Source organism: Leuciscus leuciscus, assembly GCF_965113295.1.
Source record: "Leuciscus leuciscus genome assembly, chromosome: 1".
NCBI lineage: Eukaryota > Metazoa > Chordata > Actinopteri > Cypriniformes > Leuciscidae > Leuciscus > Leuciscus leuciscus.
This window is the reverse complement of record NC_138725.1, coordinates 10,264,041-10,274,524: the sequence shown is the minus strand read 5'-3', so window position 1 is coordinate 10,274,524 and position 10,484 is coordinate 10,264,041.

Sequence of the window (10,484 nt, the reverse complement as noted above, 5' to 3'; positions counted from 1 at the left end):
CACATTTATGGGAACAGGTAAGTGCAATATATGTACACAATAAAGGATAAAACTTTGTGAAAATTACATGTAATGTTATTTTTGTCTTCATTTATAAATATTTAATAATATGTATCAATAGCAGTATATTCCCATACATTTTTGTTTCGTTTCCTTTTTAATCCTTGTAGTACTCAAGGTATATAGCCAGCTTTGGTGTTAAGAATAACCTTACAGTTGCATTTTGTTTTCATAATCTTCGTTCTTTAGTTGTATCTTCGTTGCTATGGTGGTTGCTATTGATGTTGCTATCGCTGAAACCACGTAGCTTGCATTCGCTTGCATTACGTAGGCTACTTCCGTCTTCACAGACACCCGCTTTTTTAATGATATCTTCAACATTTCTCCACAGAAAAACTAATTGATAACTCAACAATACGTTATGTTCATGTTAAGGCTATCACTTTTAATAATTTCTCCTTGGAAAATGAGAAAACTTTCTTCTTCTTTTTTTCAGTTTTTGGTAGCATAAGATTACGGAAGTGCTTTGTGTTGTGGGCGGAGTTTGCGCGTTATACTGTTTTGGCTAAAATATCTGAAATAAACCAACATATCTACTTTTTGTTAACATAGATTTACATTTACATTTACATTTAGTCATTTAGCAGACGCCCTTATCCAAAGCGACTTACAAATTAGGACTAAGTTCAGCGAGTCATCATAAAGAGGCAAAAGCAACAACAACGCAGGAAGTGCTCAAAATACGAAGTTCAGGTATTATTCAGAGTAGCATAAGCCTGATAAGTGATGTTTCAAAGGGAAAGGATTTTTTTTTTTTTTTTTTTTTTTCTATAAGGTTAAGTGCTCACGGAAGAGATTGGTTTTCAGCTGTTTTTTGAATGTTGTCAGGGATTCTGCATTCCGGATGAGGGTGGGGAGAGCGTTCCACCAGCATGGAACTGTAAATGAGAATGTTCTGGAAAGTGATTTTGTGGCTTTCTGTGATGGAACCACGAGACGTCGCTCGTTGACCGATCGTAGGTGTCTGGTAGGGATGTAGACTCGTAGGAGCAGGGGCGGGTCTACGTGGTGGCCAGGGGGGGCACCGGCCCCCCCTGAAATTCGATTGGCCACCCCAGGTGCCCCCCCTATAAGATGTCTTGTGATTGGTTCATTTTACGACCAATCAGTTTTATAGACTCTACTGAAGTTTACTTCAAAGAAGTGCAGCGCCAGATAAACAACGGTCGTCGCAGACTTGGACTTTTACTTTATCAATCAAGAGTGGGAAGTCAAGACACCAAACAAAGAGCTGCCAGTCACCACCGAAACAGAAGTTTTAGTTCCAGCTGTTTTAGTTGAGGTCTGCCTTTTTCGACTGTTTTCCTCTCTTTCTGCTACTGTTTTTACAGTGCTGCCAACTCTCACACTTTCACCGTGAGACACGCAATTTTCATACTCTCTCACGCCACACATCCATTTTCTCACGTACAGAAAAATCGCGAAGCAAAGAGGACACGGAGACCGACAGACTAGACAGAGCAGGTTACTTATGATATACAAAAATCTCAGCTCAGATTCTGTCAATTTTATTACGAAATTCAAACAATAAATACCGTTTTGGCGCTTGTAAATGTTACGTGACAGATAGTAATAGCTAATAGTAAAAAAACATGAATGAACACTGAAAGATACAGTACAACTTACCGAAATGTATATTCCTCATACATAATATCGATCAATCAGTGTTTTTCATCAGCGTGAAGAGGTCAATAACATAGCAGAACAATTGTCACATTTACCTCAGGAAAGCCATTTAATGAACATAATATAGGCACATAGTTGGCAAGAAAAAAAATAGCTATAGAGTATTTAGCTAAATATGTGTTCTATATTACATATTTATTATATTTTTACTTATATCATTAAAGTTATTATAATAATAAAAAAACGCATTATATTTAATTTGAGGTATTTTTAACCTTAAATAATAGCCTACTACCAGCTGATAGGGCAGTATGTTTACAGCATTAGGTGAGTTGTTTTTTTCTTGAGGAAAAATAACGCCTATCTTGTGTAGCCTACCTAATATTTATCCAAATAAGTCAATATTAAATCAAATCACAATAATTGAATTGAATTGAAATAATAAAAAAGCGTAGCTTACCAGAAATTGTATCATGTAAACATTGTAACATGTTGTCACTAAACCTAATAAAATTCAGTTTAGTTACTAAAATGTTAGTGACAATGTTAGTAAAATGTTTTTTTTATAAAACATTTTATAAAACATTATGTGTTGTTTTCTTTTGAACTGTTACAGTGCTAAAACTTTAACTCTGTGTTACTCAGCTTTTTTGTAATTTAATCTGAAAGAAATGTTGAATGAAACACTATGATGTTTTGACCAAACCATTTGAATTATTACAGTGGGGGGAATTTTTTATTTATTAATTTATTATTATTTGAAAGAGATTGTGAATAAAACTACTGTATATTGTAATGGCCAAACTACTTATTAAAAGAAATTATACTACAGGGCCGTTGAATGCTTGAATCTGATTGGTTGACGAACGTTCTAAGGTGTGCATTATTTTCAGGGAAACGCACGGCTAAAGTAGTTCCAGGCAGGTCTCGACCGCATTACAGTTCCATATCACTTCGCGTAGTCAACTGTAATAACGGAAAATAGGATACAATTCATAACAAGAAAAAGCATTTCGCCCCATGCGCTTGATCTGCAATTTTCAATGTCTAGCTTCACAATCAATAGAAACATGTTGTTTAATTTGAATAAATAAACTATAAAGTCCTATCTATAATCAATAGAAAATTAAACTGAATATAGGCTAAATAAATGGATAGTCCTGCAGCACGGATTTTTATTGCAGATAATTTAACAAATAAATAATTATTGATAGGCCTACTTGTTAAAAGGGCTTTGGGTTTCATTTATTTGGCTAGTCTACTGTCATCTGTCAATAATAGAAAGAAAAAAAAGAATTAACGAATTAATTAAAACGAATTTAATTAATTAATAAATAATAATATTGACGCACATGCTTTTCTGTCTCATTATTGCACCATCTCTCTCTAATAACTGCATTAATAACTGCATAAAGCCGGGAACACACTTTAAGGCCGGTTATGAATGTAATTTGATACTTATGACTGATCATGTCCAAACGCGTGTTCAGCGCGTTCAGTCTGTGTTCAAAGTCGGTGTTTAAAATCTGCTGCAGTCGATGAAAACAGTCAGAGAATGTGTCAGCTAGTCGTGTGTCCCCAGCATTAGTCTGCTATCAGCGGCTCAAACCTCCGTTACTAACTCTACCTAACCCTAACCCTAACCCAGCATTAGTCTGCTATCAGCGGCTCAAACCTCCGTTACTAACTCTACCTAACCCTAACCCTAACTCAGCATTAGTCTGCTATCAGCGGCTCAAACCTCCGTTACTAACTCTACCTAACCCTAACCCTAACTCAGCATTAGTCTGCTATCAGCGGCTCAAACCTCCGTTACTAACTCTGAAATGACGTTTTGGAATTAGCAACGAAGGCATGGGATTAGATGCGTAAGAAATTAGTCCTACATACAAGAGCGTTTTAATGACAAAAACTTTACAAACGTCTTGAAATACATAATCTGAACAATGTTTCGAGGTGTGGTAACTGTAGTATAAGCGGAATAATTGACTTCAGGCCGTTGAATTATTAGAAAAATAATGCACACCCGAGGTGTAACGGCCACTCCGCTTCGCGTCGTGACCGCATTACCACCTCGGGTGTGCATTATTTTTCTAATAATTCAACGGCCTGTCGTCAATTATTCCTTACATAATTTACATCGTTTCTGCTTCTGGGAATTTAAAATTGCTCATTATTAAAAATTGTTTTTATTTGATAAACTTGTTAGTTTTATGAAAACACAAAAAATAATAAACACTGGCTCTCAAATTTAACTTAATGGATATATACAGGGATGACAAAAAACTAAATTAATCAAAATGTGCTTTATTACTACATTTGTTTACAAGTAACTTTATTCAAGTTAAAAAAAAATAATAAAATCAATAGGATTTACGTAATATACTGTAGAATTTAGCTCTTTTTTTTTTGGTCACTGGCGGCCACCCCGTTTGGAGGCAGTGCCCCAGCATGGCCCCCCCACTGAAAATGCTCTAGACACGCCCCTGCGTAGGAGTGAGTGAAAGTAGGAGGGAGCTGAGCCTGTGATAGTTCTGTAAGCAAGCGTCAGTGCCTTGAACTTGATGCGAGCAGCGAGAGGTAGCCAGTGCAGAGAGATGAACAGAGGAGTGACGTGGGCCCTCTTGGGCTCGTTGAAGACAAGACGAGCTGCAGCATTCTGGATCATCTGTAGGGGTTTGGTCGCCAGGCTTGGGAGGGTTACTTTAAAAATGTATTCCGTTACAGTTACAAATTACTTCATAAAAAAAGTATTCAGTAACGTAATCCAAGTACTATAATATGAAAGTAATGTAACTGATTACTTTTGGATTACTTCAAGGTCACGTATATAAATAAAGTCAAGCAAGAAGAAATATTATAAAAAATTTTTTTATTATTTATAAAAAATTTGGTCCAGTGTACAATATTTGCAAAATATACACACATATGCCTGAATATATATTTATGTAAAGGGCTATACAGACATCTAGTGGCTAATGTATGGTATTACAGATTATTTTGTTTTATTTTTTACTAATTTTTAACTAAAAAATAAAAACACAACATTTAACATTTTTACACAATCTACATATTAGTTTATTTTAAAATAGGCCTACATGTTGACTAAAGCCGTGATCTTTCTTAATTTGCCTGACTGAACTTGGGGCGTTGGCAGTGGGAGTTCCCCTACGTTACCTAGACAGCGAACATCCCGTTACGCGAGAAAAGAATAAGAAAGGACATTTTGGGTACTAAAAAAGCTACTCTCCTAATTTCTACAAAATAGCAGCGGAACTTCCGTGAATTAAAAGCGATTTTACCTGCAGGCAGCATCGTTTCTACTAGCAGCAGTGATTCAATCTGCGTCTGAGGAGATTGTAGAAAGCTGTTATTTGCACATGCACCAGCGCGTGGCACACGTGAGTCATTACTGGCAACAGAACCAGGAACCACTGTATAATCAAGCAGCGCTTAATATAGTGTTATTATGCCAAAATACTTATTTATTTAGTTTTAAATGAAACCATTGTAATCCTGAAAGTATTCCCCCTTTTTTCAAAATGTAACTATAATCTGATTACTACGTTTTTTGACGTAACTGTAACGGATTACAGTTACTGGATATTTGTATCCTGATTACATAACGCCGTTACATGTATTCCGTTACTCCCCAACCCTGTTGGTCGCACATGCTGGGAGTCCAGCCAGAAGGGCATTGCAGTAGTCAAGCCTAGAGATGACCAGGGCCTGGACGATAAGTTGTGTTGCATGCTCAGTTAGGAAAGGCCTGATCTTCCTGATGTTGTGCAGTGCAAACCTGCATGATCGAGCTGTCTTTGAAATGTGATCAGTGAAGGTCAGCTGGTCATCAAACGTTACTCCAAGATTTCTGACCGATCTTGATGGGGTGATTAATGATGACTCTAGCTGGATGGTGAAGTCGTGCTGTAGAGACGGATTGGCAGGGAGGACGAGAAGCTCAGTCTTTGCCAGGTTGAGCTGCAGGTGGTGTTCCTTCATCCATGTGGAGATGTCCGCCAGACAGCTTGAGACCCGTGCAGCTACTGTGGGATCATCTGGTTGAAAGGAGAGGAAGAGCTGTGTGTCATCAGCATAGCAGTGGTAGGAAAAACCGTGTGCCTGTATGATGTGTCCCAGTGATGTGGTGTAGATGGAGAAGAGGAGGGGACCAAGAACTGAACCCTGGGGAACCCCTGTGGTCAGCTGATGTGCTCTGGATACCTCGCCTCTCCATGCGACCTTGAAGGACCTACCTGTGAGATAGGACTCAAACCAGTGGAGTGAAGTTCCTGTGATGCCCAGTGATGAGAGGGTGGACAGAAGGATCTGATGATTCACCGTGTCGAAGGCAGCAGACAGATCCAGGAGAATGAGGACTGAAGATTTGGAAGCAGCTTTTGCGATCCGTAGGGCTTCAGTGACTGACAGTAATGCAGTCTCAGTTGAATGTCCTTTCTTGAAGCCAGATTGGTTGACATCCAGCTGGTTGTTTAGAGACAAGAAGGATGTTAGTTGGTTGAAGACAGCTCTTTCAAGTGTCTTCGCAATGAATGGTAGGAGAGAGATAGGTCTGTAATTCTCTACCAATGATGTGTTTAGCGTTGGTTTTTTGAGCAGTGGAGTAACCCGAGCCTGCTTGAATGCTGTAGGGAAGGTGCCAGTGTGGAGGGATGAGTTGATGATGTGTGTGAGTGATGGTAGAAGTGTGGGAGAGATGGCTTGTAGAAGGTGTGAGGGGATGGGGTCAAGCGTGCAGGTGGTAGGGTGACTGGAGAGGAGAAGTGTAGATACTTCTTCCTCGGTTAGCGAAGAAAAGGAGGACAGAGGGGTATTGGCTGTGGAAGGGGTCGGTCTGGGTTCCTGTGTGTGTGGAGCTGAGAACTGACTGCTGATAGCTGTTGTTTTGTTGGTGAAGAAGGTCGCAAAATCGTCAGCAGTTAAGGAGGAGGCGGGAGGTGGTGGAGGTGGACAGAGGAGAGAGTTGAATGTCTTGAAGAGTAATCGTGTGTTGGAGGAGCTGTTGATCTTGTTGTGGAAGTATGAAGATTTTGCAGCATGAACATCAACAGAAAAGGAGGAGAGGAGAGATTGATACATACTCAGGTCAGATGCGTCTTTTGATTTGTGCCATTTCCTCTCCGCTGCCCTGAGTTTGGTCCGGTGTTCCCGAAGAACCTCAGATAACCAGGGGTTAGAGGGAGTAGTGCGTGCTGGCCTGGAGGAGAGAGGGCAGATAATGTCTAGAGAAGAGATTAGAGTGGAGCATAAGGTGTCCGTTGCGGTATTCACATCCAGAGATGAGAATTGTGAGGGTGGGGGAAGAGAGGATGACACGGCAGAGGAGAGATGGGAGGGGGAAAGTGAGCGCAGGTTTCGTCTGAAAGTGACTGGTGGTGGGGGTGGGGGTGCAGGGGTAGAGAGTTGTAGACTGAAAGTAATGAGGAAATGATCTGAAACGTGGAGAGGTGTCACCAGGATGTTTTCTGTGGTGCAGTTGCGTGTGTAAACCAGGTCCAGTTGGTTGCCTGATTTGTGAGTAGCTGTGGTGATGAGTCGTTTGAGATCGAAAGAGGCTAGGAGAGAGGTGAAGTCTGTTGCATGTGGCTTTTCGAGATGAATGTTGAAGTCACCGAAGACTAGAAGTGGGGTGCCGTCCTCAGGGAAAGTGGACAGCAGCACATCCAGCTCATCTACAAAGTTACCCAGCTGACCTGGGGGGCGATAAATGACTACAATATGGATTTTAATGGGGGTTGTAAGTGTAATAGCATGATATTCAAATGAGTTGTTGTTGCATAGAGAAGAGAGCGTGGAGTATTTGCAATTGTTAGAAACGAGAAGCCCTGTACCCCCACCTCTCCCAGACTGGCGAGGGGAGTGGGAGAAGGAGAAATTGCTAGAGAGAGCAGCAGGGGTTGCTGAGTCTTCTGGACGAATCCAGGTCTCAGTCAGCCCCAAGATACTAAGAGTAGAATGAGATGCAAAGGCTGGAATGAAGTCAGCTTTATTGACTGCTGACTGACAATTCCATAGACCCACGGAAAGAGAGAGAGGAGTATGTGAGGATGTGAGGATGGGACGCAGATTGGCAGTATTGCGCTGCCTATTGCGCGTGATGAAAGGACGGTGCCGAGAGATAACAGGAATGAATTGAAAGCACATGTTGATTAAGGTGAACAATAAGGTAAGTAGTGGGAAGAGAAGGGGAAGAGGAGATACTTAAGTGCCTTTCTGGTGTCCTTGTAAGAAAAACACTAATGTTTTAAAAACTACAATTCATATAGATCATCTAGATGCAGTGTAATTACTAGTTTGGCTGTACTAGATATTTAATATATTCAGTAGATATATCTTTTTACAACCCTATTTTACAACCCTACTTTGCAAACCAGAAGAACTACAACTGTAGTGCTGATTTGTATCAAGCTGCATGGTGTGGATATAAGGGAATTGTAGTTTTTAAAACATTAGTGTTTTTCTTACAATTGGAGGTTGTAAATAGTGAGTTGGGAGTATAGTGGGGGGTTTAGTGGGATGGTAAACACATCTATGTAATCAGATTTTAAATATCTAATTGTTAAATGGGGTCAAATTAATTAATCCATATTTTATCCATATTTGGTTAACTGCCCCCAGTTGTTGACTATACTCAGGTCAAGAGCTCTCTATAACAGTTGGTATGGGACCATAAGGGGATCTGTAACCCCTTTTGTTGCTGAATTATAAGCCTTCAAACATGCACCGAGGTGAAGTTTCAAAGGTCAGTGTTTCAAAGCAGGAGCCATGTAGAATCTTCATACTAACATATGTTACTCTCCAGGTCACGGCCTTTCCAACGATGTATTTGGTTCAGCTATACAACAAAGTTTTAATTTTCTAATTTTTCTGACACAAGCCATCTCAGGTCTAGTTTCAGGGAGCATGCAGACTCAATATATAAAATAAAGCTTTTTGTTTGTTTCTGACTGTGTAAACAGATTTATACACACACACACACACACACACACACACACACACACACACACGCACGCACGCACACACACACACACACACACACACACACACACGTTTGTATCTATCTTTGTGAGGACATTCATTGACAATGCAATCTCTATGTCCTTACCCTAACCTTACCCATCACATCTAAGTGTCTGACCTGAACCCTGACCCTAAACCTGCCCAAATCCTCATTATAACCTGATCCCTAAAACCAGCTCTTGACCCTCAAACTGACCTTTACAGGCTCTCAGAAAGTGAGGACCGGTCAAAATGTCCTCACTTTACTCTCTTGGTCCTCACTCAGATGGTCTAAAACTCAAACTGGTCCTCACAAAGATAGTTGTACAAGTACACACACACACACGGCTTATATGAATATCTATTTATGCTAATGCTGCTATGATGGTAAAAAAAAAAAAAAAAAACACACACTAAAAGACCATGGTCTCTGATGGGTAGTCGTCTCCTCTTGTACTTGTAACATTATTATTGGGATTTAAAAAAGATTTTTAAAAAGCCCTGTTGCATCCTCTGTATTTATTTCTGTTTAAAGGTTTTTTTGATCTCTACAAAAAAGGGCAAACAAAAAAAAATTTCTATTTACATTTTCCTCCTTCCAACACCTATCACTGTGAGAAACTACAAACCCCATTTCCAGAAAAGTTAGGATATTTGTGCATCATTGCCCATGGCATGGGTGAGAAGGTAAATTGCATAACTGATTATTAATATTGCCATGTTGTTTGTATTCAAAGCAATCTGACCCAACCCTGCTAACCGATCATCTGTATAACATGTGATTAACTATATGGTTGATATATATTTAGACAATAACTACAATGGTTTTACATAGTCAGTATTGAAGTACATTACATTGCCAGTAACTATCAGATGTATGAAACTTACATACTGTACACTATCTTAATATGTGACCTGTTGTGACTGTGACCTCTACTGTTCCAAAATGTTGGCAGTTCAGGTTGAATCTGAAAGCTCCCAGTTCTCTCTTTTTGTAAGGATTGATGTGTGATGAGCAAAAGTCAACTCAATAGTCTGATGACAAATCAAATTTGTATTTCTGTTTCCATACACATATATACAGGTATCAGCAAATATTTACAGACATTATCAGTTGCAAACATAACCATGCTTATTACATGAGTATAATCTGAGAGCATATGTAGCAAAATACAGATAACTGCAGGAACAAACAACTGAGGAGTAACTTTGTCACTTTCAATCTAACTCACTTAGAAAAACAGGATCTTTTGTCAAGACTTTAGAAACCTTTTCAAGTCATCAAAGTACAAGTCAAAGCAAAAGGGATTACAACTGTGACTTGAGTCCCAAATCAAGTGACGAGTCCCCACCTCAGCATCATTATCTTCCTCATCATCATCATCATCATCATCAGAGCTGAGGTCACGTTGCCAGTCCATTTCCTCCATTTCCCCTTCATCTTCTTCCACCAGCCTAGGAGTTGGTTGGAGAATGCCTCAGTATGTGCATGCTACAGTCTGCTGCTTGAGTCTGAGGTTATGCAGTCTTCTCTTAAGTAGACTGAAGAGACCCTTGGACGCCTCCTCTGTGAATCCATTGGGATAGCCTATAAGTTCACACATGAAGAGTAATGGAATTACCGTCACACTAAACATTTTATCAGAGAGAGCTTATTTATGTTAGAACAAATGTTAAATACAAAGTCAAATTGGAAAATAAAAATTTGATAAAATAATCTTTGAAGGCCATATATCCTTAGTTCTTGAGCCAATACTAGCATGATTGCTTTTCACTTG